Here is a 12,490-nt window from a genome sequence, read left to right as displayed (position 1 = left end):
CCACCACCATCCTCTCCACCGCCACGGCAACAACAACTGGGCTGGCCCCAGCCACTGTGACCTGTGTGGCATCCACCACCATCCTCTCCACCACGACAACAACTGTGCTGCCCCCTGCCACTACGGTCTGTGTGGCCTCCAACAACACCATCACCACTGCTACCTGCAACAATCGCCCTGCCACGGTGGTTACCAACACCACCACACAATCACACCATGGCAGGGAGAGTGTGCCAGTGTGTCAGGGGACAATGCCACAGGTACATGGCAGGAGGGCAGGTGGGAGGACAACTGGGGCAGAGACACAGGAGGACAATGACCCTGAATCCCTGGCCACCATTGCAAGAGTCCTTGGTTCCTACCAGGAGAATCAGGGAGTAATGTGCCAGCTTGCCGAGGGCATGCATGAGATCCGCCTGCTGCAGCAGTCCATGGACACACGGATGGGCCAACTTGTCAACCTTGTTGGCCAGCTAGTGGTTGTGCTGAGGGACAGGCTCCCAGGCCCAAGTGCAGCTCAACCCCCCTCTAGTGGCATACCTGCCATGCAGCACAACAAACCAGCTGCAGCCACAGCGAGGGGTGTGGTGGAGGAGAGGGAGTCCTCATATGCCACTGACCCTGCAGCAGGTGCACCCACTGCCAAACACACTAGGGGCCAGCCGAGAATCCACAGGGGAGGATCTGGTGGCAGGCCACCATACCAACGCCACTCACGGAGCCAGCCATGATGGTACCTTGTTGTTACCCTTTGCATTGACTCTGTTGACTCTGTTAGCCCACGTTGCCAAGTTGATGCCCTGAGTCTGTTGGACTGTGTGACTCCAGCTTTGTGCTGACTACTCCATTTGTCTCATCCACCATGACTGACAAATAATGTATTCACTTCTCACAATCTTGTACATATTCACTTCACTTGCACAAATCCTCTGTTCAAATAAACACCCATCACATACCTATGTCTGTGTCAGAGCCATGTTTATTTACGTATGTTTTCAACGTAACACGAGCAGTGGATGTGAAGAGGCATTGACAGTGTGAATGAACCTGGAAAGACACAAGAGAATGACATTTAACTTTTCATGTTACGCCATTGCATCTGAAACACAACACTAGGCATCAAGGTACTAAAACAAGCACACATAGCAATGCACAATTAACTCAACATACACATGAAGTACCATCATCCCACACACAACAACAGCCAGCAGTCAAGAATATCAATGCCTTCACACTAACATCCAAGCCAACACATGATGTCCCTGTCCTACAAAGTCACTTACATTCAAGGGAAGTAGTTGACAATGAGCTGTTGCCGCAGGTCAACACCTTCCTCTTCACCACTATCGTCATCACTGGAAGTGTGTGGGTTTGCAGGGGGGTGCATCTGCTGCTCATCCTTATCAGTGGAACAGCTTTGCGCACGGCAAGGTTGTGGAGCATGCAACATGCCACTACTATCCGGCACACCTTTTGTGGGGAATATAACAGTGTACCTCCGCTCCTGTCCAAGCACCGGAATCGGGACTTCAGCAGCCCGAAGGTGCGCTCAATCACACGGCGTGTCCTACCATGTGCCTCGGTGTAGTTGACTTCACCCGGGGTACCTGGATTCCTCAGTGGGCTCAGTAGCCAAGGCCGGTTTGGATACGCTGAGTCACCTAGATGTGGCATACACAGACAAACCTCTTGATACAAACAGTTGACAAGAACAACATGTCACACACAGCACACTACTTGACTCAGTGTACTCACCTACAAGCCATGCATGCTCTGGATGTAGATTTGACATCAACCGTGGTACCATGCTGTTCCGCAGGATGGAGGAGTCATGGGCTGAGCCTGCAAATCTCGCACACACATGGCTGATGATCAAATCAGCTTGGCATACCACCTGCACATTTATGGAATGGTAGTGCTTCCTGTTCCTATACACCTGCTCAAGTGCCTGTGGTGGTACAAGGCCAATGTGTTTGCAATCAATGGACCCCACTACATGAGGAATGCGTCCAAGGGCATAAAAACCAGCCTTCAGAGTGGGCAATTCTTGTGTACTTGGTAATCGTATGTATTCGTCCTTGTACAGCATCATTGCGGACACAACCTCCCACAGCACCATGCTGAACGTGCCTTGCGACATCCCACCGGCATTGGTAACCATGTATTGGAAAGAGCCCGTAGCAAACAAATGCAGGGCTGCCATGAGCTTCACTGTTGGGGAGAGGGCAGTTGGATATGTCCGTTGAGGCGTCAGATGGGGCTCCAACTGAGCACACAGCTCTTGCAGTGTAGCGCGATCAAGACAGAACTTCCTGATGACGTCCACATCCGCCATGTCTGCCAGGACTGTGAAAGGCCGGTGCACATTTGGTCGTCGCCTACATGAAATGGAAGAGGACTAATGTAATTCAGATTACGCTATGAGATGTGTCAAACATATCACATCTTGACTTACGCAGCACAAACAATTAAGGGACTACAACGATTGATGAATCCACAACTCAGATGCAGTTACACCTTGAAGACATATGGGGTTACATGTGGTCATGTTGCACATACTGACTACCTTAAAAATAGAATCGGACATTGTGAATGGCACACCAATGCATCTTGTGTCCCCAGCCCTAGGAGTAGGTGACACAGCAGATGTATGATACAGCTACACTGCTGACTTACATGTAGCTGCATTTCCTGCCACACCTTGTTGCCCAGGTTGCACAGACCACTAGTTTTCACCACAATGTGCACAGTGTGTGTAAGCAGATCACGTTGACCACTTAATTCAGACATGTGCACATTAAAATACCACCATTATTTGTTCATGCAATCATTTGTGTGGATTGATTAGCCCTCTCACACAGTGAGTTTATTTTAAACATTAGACTACACGACACAAGCAAGAGATGTACATCCACACACATATCATAGGTGACAGGAGTAAGTGCATGTAAATGCATGTTACATTGCCCACACACATGGCATGTGTAGGCATCAGTGAGTTGCATGTCACACTAGCATTCATAGTGCAAAACAAGTGCAGGAAGACACTGTGGAGGAATATTGTCCAAGTATAAAACTCGCAGAGTCACATTGCTAGTGCTTTTGGTGTCCATATGTGCGCTTGGCGTGCCCCGCTACAGTGGGACAGCTCATTGGACCCACTTGTAAGATGCAACATAGCGGTAGCAACCGCCTGACCGCCGCGGTGTGACACCACCAATGCCATTGCAGCCAATGGGACCCGCGAACGCGGTGGTGTGATGCAACATTTGAAACCCGCGGTAGGCGTGTTCCGCATCCACGAGTCAGCTCATTGGACCCACTTGTAAGATGCAACATAGCGGTAGCGACCGCCTGGCCTCCGCGGTGTGACACCGCCAATGCCATTGCAGCCAATGGGACCCGCGAACGCGGTGGTGTGATGCAATATTTGAAACCCGCGGTAGGCGTGTTCCGCATCTGCGGGTCAGCTCATTGGACACACTTGAAAGATGCCAGCCAGGCAGCCCAATTACAGTAGCTGACTATCACTGATACAACCCCAGGGGCCTATAAATCTCTTTGGGGGACCAACAGATTTCACATGCCTTCAGACACTGCTGACTGCCATTACTCAACACCAACTGCTTGATTCCCTGAATCCTGGACACAGTGATGGCGAGGACAGAGAAAGTCAGGGCCAGTCCCTTCACCACAGAGGAGCTTGAGCTTCTGGTGGACGAGGTCCTTGGACAGTATGGGAAGCTTTTCGATGCGCCAGATGTACTGGTAAGTGTTTCTGAATACAAGTGTGATAGTGCTCAAAATGATACCTTGATGTTTCTGTGCACTAGTATTTGCCTGTGAGTGCAAATTCATGTGCAGGCATCCATATAGTTTCCATAGCATGCTCCATACATGGGCAGTGGGAATTGCATTAGAATATATGTGCAGAGGATGGAAATAAGACACCTCTCCAGCCATTCCTGCACTACCTTAATGAACATGTTGGTCTGACACTGGGTAATGTAAATGTGCGTTACACTGCCATGCATGGTAATGTCATGTAAATGATGTCTGTAGCCTCATTACACAACATACCTGACAGGGGTGGAGGTAGGGAGTGACATGCATTTTTTAAACAGGCACACAGATAAAATGTTGTTTTGATACAGTCCAAGTCAGGACTAACTCTGACTGTGCCATGTGATGTAATTGTCCACTCATTCTTCATCACCTCGCTTTGGAATGTTTAAATGTATATTATCTAACCCTGGGCGTAGTTCGCAAAGTGCTACTTCGCGAAGCTACACAAAGTGCAGTTCGCACTACGCGAGCAATGCGTGGCACTTCGCAAACTGCGTAGTACCTTGTTCGCACTGTGCCAGATGTCGTTTTCAATGATTGCACAGTGCGGACAAGCAACCGGCACTGTGCAATCATTGAAAATGGCATCTTGCACAGTGCGAGCTGTAGTTTTCTGCTGCTCGAGTAGATTTTTACTCGAGCGGCAGCTTTCTCAACGCGAACTGGTAGTTTCTCATCGCGAGCGGTCGCGAGCATACGCGACCACTCGCAATGAGAAACCTGACCTCCTCGCGTTGGGAATCTCGCCGGGAGGTTTATTTTCCATGCTCGCGATCGCCAACTTGATGTTGCTGATCGCGAACAAGGAAAAAGTCTCGCCGGGATGTCATTTTGCTTGCTCGCGGTCGCCAACTTGACGTTGAGGACTGCGAGCAAGCAAAAAATGACCGCAGCACTACGCAACACTACGCTACGCGTGTTCGCACTGTGCTACGTGCAGTTCGCGTAGTGCGAAGTAGCGCGAACTTCGCAAACTACGCTTAATATTATCATAGGCCAATTAATGATGTGTGTTGTGAAATACTATAGTGCATGATGTTGAGGTGTGCAGCATGCACAACAGTCCTATGCATGACTGGAAACCCGTTTTTTAAGTTGCAACTCCACACACCTATTACTCAATGAGCCATTATAGAACAGAGGATTGCACAATACAGGACTTGACATTGTGATAAGGGCATGGTGACTCTGAATATGTCCAAAAATGCGTCCTCAAATATGCAGTGAGGCATCACCAGACCGAGGGCATTGGGGGGGTGGGTTGACACAGTGATTCTGCTACAACACATCTTTGGCACTGTGTTACATGTCTTGCTCATTCACATACTGCATCGCAGATGAGTGCCTTCTGCACATAGCTTTCAGTGCTGCCATTGTGCCTGTGAAGGTGATGGCCATGTACTGTGTCCTGCATCATATGTACATATCTATGTAGTGATGTAATGCAAATGTACTATGTGTCATGCTGTATGGCCTGTGATGAGGATGTAGTTATTTGTGTGGCATACATTTCTGTTCTCCTGTACTGACACACAGTGTGAATTGACATAGGCTTTCAGATACTTCCTGTTCTTGTCTCCCATGCCTGCAGTTGAAGGTCAACCAGCGTAAGGCCACATGGAAGGACATTGCACGGAAGGTGCGGGCTCTCGGTGTATCCAACAGACGGTACACACACTGCCATAAGAGGTGGGACGACATCTCCCGTCTCAGCAGGACCGTGGCAGAGATGACGTTGGGGCTAGCCCCTTGAACTGGCAGGCTGGCGCGACGGACCATGACTCCACTGATGTCCCGCATCTTGTCTGTGACACAGCCAGAGCTGTATGGACGTTTGAGGGCCCATCAGCAGGATATTTGTGGTGAGTATTCTGAGAAGGTTGACTTTGTGTGTGAGTGACTGCATGAATGGCATCCGTGAGCCAGTTCTGTTCTTGTTGATGTGTCAATTCTGATGATATATCTTCTAAGTGGCTTATGTGTGGAGTGCAGGTGTCATGTATCTTCCATGAATGTAATTTCCCTTGTTTTTCATACAATGGCACTTGATGTTGCTTGATGAGATGTGGCCTTATGACATGGTCTGTATTGTGGGTGTTACGAACATCACCAGGCAGTCTACAGCAGTGTGCAACATGGAAGTGTGCATTTGACGATGTGTGCCTTGCAGGACTTTGAAATGGTGTGTCCTCCACATCTGACAACAATGTGCAAATGTTGGCGTGATAAATTGCACTATTTGATATACATCAATATCTCAGGTACGTTGTAAAATGATATTTCAAGTATTTGTGTTGTCTCCTTACAGTGACTGCATATGTGACTGGGGCAACATGCAGAGATGTATGCCTGTATCACATACAGGCACGTGGGTTTGCTTACAGGGATGTTTATGTTGGGTTTCAAGGCGGCACGGACCGGATATTTACCTGTGTGTACGTCACATGGGACATTGCTATCAACAATGCCTGTTTACATTGGCCTGTGTTTGGCATTATTGTTGCATTCGCACACTGCACAGGGTGTTGTGCAACATGGAGTTGTCATAATGTAGTTTTGTTCTGTGCTTGCATATGTTCGTTGTGTCTCTTGCACTGTACTTAACCTATGTCTCTGTCCATTGCAGAATCTACTTAGTGCACAGAAGGCAATGAGACGGACACCAGTGCTGAAGCATCTGGCACGCATGGTACCCATGAGCTCACTGACACTGAGGTGTCCAGCGCCTCGGAGGGGGACAGGAGTGTCCTTGAGGAATCGCGTGCAGAAAGCCCAACATCAACATCAGGTGACTATAGTGGGGAGTCCGCAACAATGGTGGCCACAGGGAGCGACAATGCTGCCTCTTCCTCCACCACACATCGGCCAGTGCCCACCATCCCGCCTACTACCACTAGTGCATTCCATGCACGCAGGGCTGTTAAGGGTAGAGTCGCATTCACACCAGGCACCGCTGCCCCTCCCCCTGTCTCCCCTGCTGCCCTCAGTGTTGAGGCGGTTGACCTCTTGCACCAGCTGTGTGTGGGGCAGACAGCTCTCCTAAATGCTTATCAGGATCAGGACAAGAAGTTGGGACAGGTTCTGGCACTCATGGAGGGCATTCATTCCGGCGTGGGTGGACTACACAGGACTCTCCAGGGTTTGTCCTCGATCGTGACTGCTGCCATTCAGCTGTTACGACCTCAAAGTCCAGCTCCAATTCCTTCAACAAGCACCCTACCAGTGCCAACACCTGTGGGGAGTGACCACACAACAGAGCCCTCAGGCCCCAAGTTGGTGAGACGCAGCCCACGACAGCAGCACCCCAAGCGTGCCAGACCATAAACACCAGCCCCTAAACTTGACACAGGCAGACAGGGAGACAAAGCAACAAGCCCTTCTGATGACACTCAGGGGCATCAGGCAAAGAAGCAGGCCTTTAGCTCACGTTCCATGAGATCACACCCATCACAGGAGCCTTCCATCCCCACAACTGCTGCAAATGAGACAATAACAGTTTGCATGCCTGCTGTGGGGCTGGTGCCTGTAAAGGCGAAGCACAAACAGCTCCCTAAGACAGCTTCACCACCAACCTCTACTCCCACCCACACCCCTGTGAAGCGTGGTCAGGAGAGCAATGTGCGGGTTGCCCCAGGACTACAGGGGATGGAGATCAAAAGTCAGGCCAAAACCAAGGCTAAGTCCAAATCCGTCAAATCCCCACATGAAGAGACGCCTGCACCTGTGACACCTTTGGTGGAGAGGGAATCTGTTGTGCCCGCACCACTTCCCACTCAGCCCAAGACAATTCTGAAATATCGTATCCCCAAAAAAAGTAGTCAGCCCTCCACATTCACCCTCACACACTGTGTCTCACGGCAGCTTATGCACGCCTCCACGTGCCACCATGCCACCCGGTCCATTCAGCCCTCCGCATGGCACAGCCACTGCTGCCTCTGCCTCAGCTGGTCCTCTCTCTCGTTGGTCCAGTCCTACCACTGGGCACGACACTCAGCCACCTCACAGTTCAAAAGACAGGCAAGTCTGAGGCAAAGAGCTCCTCCCATTACCATCTCTCCCACAGCATTGCCTGGACGGAGCTCTGGTATCCCCGTTGCATTTGTGATTCATATGTCAGTGTACTGTGTTGCACATTCACTGTGTACATTCTCATGCACACATGTGCATTGTTTGAACTATGGACTGGACAATGTAATTTCCTTTGTTGGCAATTTGATGCCTATCATGATATTTTGCAATAAAGACTGTTACTCCAGTCGTATACTTCATTGGTGCACTTGCTGAATTTAACAGTTTTATGGGTGTATCAGGGTTAATGTGCCACATGCTCTGCATGGCACTTCCACATTGCTATTTCATTGATTAAGTTTGCAATTGTTTGAATGATGTAACACACACTTTTGTTCGGATTGACTCTTGGGCTTGGGAGTGCAATGATGCTTGTTTGTGTTGATGTACTCTTACTATCATCATTTGACCTTGAGATTCATTCAATTGTACACATGTAAAGTTAGGAGGCTCTGCCACAACAGAGGTGTATTGTACACACAGTCTGACTTGTGGTGTGACCATGGTTGGTGATATCTGTGTGATGTTTTTGGATGTGTGTACAGTAGTGTGTGTGTGTGTGTGGTGATCTTGTGTAGGCCTGTCTTCATACTCACATGGGTATATTTGTATGTGTGCACTTGAGTAGTCAGACAGTGTGCTTGGCCTGTCCTTGTCAGTGTTGTTGAGGTGTATGTGGCACTTAACATGTGAAGTACACACGTGTATGATCCTGGTGTGCATTGCCTGTTTGTAATTTTTGTCAGACATGTGCCTCTAATTGTTGGCACATGGATGAGTTTGATGTTGGGCAGTGTGTGCTTGCACTCCTTGGGAACACACACCTGTTGTTGCTGTCAGTTGAGAGTGTGCAGAGTGTGTGACTGCAAAGTCTGAGTTGTGTATTGTTGGTAAGCCATGTGTGTCATGTAATCTGGAGCTACTTGTGCTGTTCTACTCAGCCAGACTGACATGTTAGTAGCTTTTTCACCTGCCTTGCTGTCACTTGTCTGATTTTAGTTGCAGATGCAGTGTTTGTTGTGAGTAATCATGGCATCCCCTATGTGTGCTTATGATGGGAACACATTGTGATTAACTCGTATATGTGTTTTTGAATGTACAATCATCACCTGTACATTCCTGATGTATACACCACTTCAGTCTCATGTGTTCCACGCCATGCCTTGCCAATGTGTGACCCTCCCCAGCACTTCATAGTGTGAATTAGTGCTGTGAGTGGCTGCTCGGTGTACTGGACCTATGTGCCACTCGGGACAGTTTTACATGAATTTGGGTGTCATTGTAATGTACCTGCTTGCAATCATGGTTGCACATGTGGAGTGCATGTGTTTGAGCGGCACATTCCTCTAGTCATGTTGTTTGCATCTGTGTTTTGCTTCGTTGGCCAGCTGTGGTTGTGGTCAGTGCTGAATGTGTGTTTGAAGAGCTACAGTGACACTGGCTGTGTGTGATGTGATCTGTGTGCTGTGATGACTTGTGGTGTGTATTTGCATGCTGGGTCAATCAGATATGTGTGATAGTGTTTTTGTTGTTGTTGCCAGACTGCTTACTGGGCATGCAGTGCTGTCAGTGTATTCTGTCCTCTGTGTTTGCTGCCACATCAAGCACAGCTGTTGTTATTCATGTATTAGTGATGGTCTCATGTCACTATGTGCTATAACACATTGCTGGGGTTGTGATCCACACAATGTCAACTTTCTTAGCACATGGCTTGGGGGGTGTTTGCCCGACTAGTTTTGCCTCTGCCTCTCATGTGTTACACACACAATTACCTACATGGCACTACAATGCAGGTGGACTTTGAGCCCTGATACTCACCTTGGCCCTAGCATGAAGGGGGTTTGACACCAGAGGCCCCTATGTGGCACTACAATGCTGGTGGTGTTTCCATCCCTGATAATCACCTTGCCACTAGCAGGGAGAGGGTTTGACACCAGAGGCCCCTATGTGGCACTACGATGCAGGTGGGGTTTGGTCCCTGATACTCATCTTGGCACTGGCAGGGAGGGGGTTTGACACCAGGGGCACCTATATGGCAATACAATGCAGGTGGACTTTGAGACATGATACTCACCTTGGCCCTAGCAGGGAGAGGGTTTGACACCAGAGGCCCCTATGTGGCACTACGATACAGGTGGGGTTTGGTCCCTGATACTCATCTTGGCACTGGCAGGGAGGGGGTTTGACACCAGGGGCACCTATATGGCAATACAATGCAGGTGGACTTTGATCCCTGTTACTCACCTTGGACCTAGCAGGAAGGGGGTCTGACACCAGAGGCCCCTATATGACACTACAATGCAGGTGGGGTTTGGTCCCTGATACTGATCTTGGACCTAGCAGGAAGGGGGTTTGACACCAGAGGCCCCTATTTGGCTATATGATGCAGGTGTTGTTTTGCCACATTACACCTATGTCATGGTTGACAGACATCACTATCCCTGATTATCAGATGGGCACACATTTGGATATGGTGCAGGTTGTGATGGTACTAGCTGTGATTATATCAGGTAATGACAGCTGCTACCAATGGGGGCACACAATATACTTTGGGCCCAGGTCCCACTCAATCCTTACCCTTCCCTTTTACTGCTCATGTATGTCGCTGACCATGCCTACTAGGTTGTGCGGTTGTTTTCCCGCGTCCTCACCGCTGCGGTGATGTGACCGGGATATGGCAGTGCTGACGTTGTTGATGGATGACACCGGTGTACAGCAGTGTATTCATAACTTGTGGTGCCTTGCAATGACACTGGTGGATATGATCCTGTGTCCACCAGAATGTCTGGAGTGGACAGGAAGGCATTTGCAGGTCAGGTGTAGTGTGTTGGTTTTGTATGCGGATGTGTGTCATTGACGTACCTGCGGCGTTGTGCACGGCGGCGGCGTCTTTGTTGATGGCGGTTCAGGAACAGCAGCGGTAGGGCCTGCAGAGCAGGATCCAATGCGGTAGCGACCGCGTGGGGCAGTCTGGGATTCCCGTTTTACTCCGCAGTGTTGCTTCCGCCGTGTTTCAATGGGTGGTTTCTCCGTTGCGGTCCGATAGCCTATTTGAGGTTTGTGTTTGGGGCAGCGGTCTTCACGTCATTCAATTAACTTGCATTTAGTGGAGAAAACGTACATATAAAATATTACCACACTCATAAACATATGCAACAATTGCACATGGCTTTTTAGAATGAAATGCATACATTGAAATTGGAGTGTTTTAAAACGTATTGGGGCACTGAAACAAAACCCTACATCTAGAAAGAAAACAACTTCAATTCAAGTGTCCTGTGTCCATGCCGAGGGAATATTCATCAAGGCTGCAGTTTCATGTCGCTGGCGCTGGAGCGAAACTAAAAGGCAATTTTTCAGGGGAACTTCACAAGTTCACTCTGACAACAGGGGTTTCAATATTTTCCAGTTTAATGCTTCAATGTTCTGATTCAAACCCAGTGAGGAAGAAAATCTAAAGTTCAAGTAACAATTAGTATCAATAATTCAAAGTACAATCATTTTATAAGTGGAAAGAATATTTATCTGTTCAGGGACAGATAACAGTAATGTCATTTCACACTGGGATCAGACTGGATTAGGAACATGTGAAACGCACAACTGATCTTAGCTCAAGTAGTTCGAGTGCGATAAAATATGATTCTGTGAAGAAAGTTTGGCAGAACAACTCACTTTTCTGGTTGTTTGAAAGCACTTAAATTCATCATCTCTTTCCGAAGGGATCAGAGACAAGTACACAATGTTATATTTTGATAGCCGCCACAGGTACTTTAGTCTAAACAACCTATATTTTGCCTGAATGTAATTGCTCAGTGAAAGAGCCTTAAAATGTCTGAACATTCTGCCTTATTGGCATACGAAAGAAGGAGAAAGAAAGACGGAAGAGATTGAGAGAGGAAGAGTGTGATGACTTTGTCCTTATTTTCAAAGGAGAGGTGTGGGAGGAAGTTTTATTTTACTGTACTTTCTTTAAGTTACCTTATATTGCACATGGAAAAAACACTAATGCATTAAAACTTTTATTTGGTTAGTATACAGAAAAAAATGGCATTTTATTATTAACAATATTACAATTCTCCCTATAAGCCCCTGTTCCCAGTTATCCGCAACAGATGTTTCACATTATGAAGTGAAGTATGGGGTGGGCGGGGAGTGAAGCTTAGTAGTTTATTGTTTAGTCATCCAACGATAGGTACGCGAGTCAATTCATGAGTTCATGCATGCCAACTCTATAAGATAGCTGAATCCCTGTTGCCACACACTCAGGGCCAACTACGGTGTGTCTTGAGGAACATCACCTGCCTACTAGACCAGCTCAAGAAGGAGATGGTCCTAAGCGCTGCCAAGAATTATGGGGCAGATATATTGATGTTTCAGGCGACACACATGAAAGGTGATTTTTGCGGATGCCTCAACAGTTACAGATGGCCTCATTACGGATTGGAATGTAATCATGGTTCCAGGGGGTTTGCAGTCTTAATTCATAAAAACCTTGGAATAACAGGGCCCTGCAAATGGAAAGACACCAGAGACGACTATACAACCCTTTATGACAACTGATCACATTGGATGCCAT

The sequence above is a fragment of the Triturus cristatus genome, chromosome 10 (genome assembly GCF_964204655.1).
Source record: "Triturus cristatus chromosome 10, aTriCri1.1, whole genome shotgun sequence".
Taxonomy (NCBI): Eukaryota; Metazoa; Chordata; class Amphibia; order Caudata; family Salamandridae; genus Triturus; species Triturus cristatus.
Note: the sequence above shows the minus strand (reverse complement) of the source record.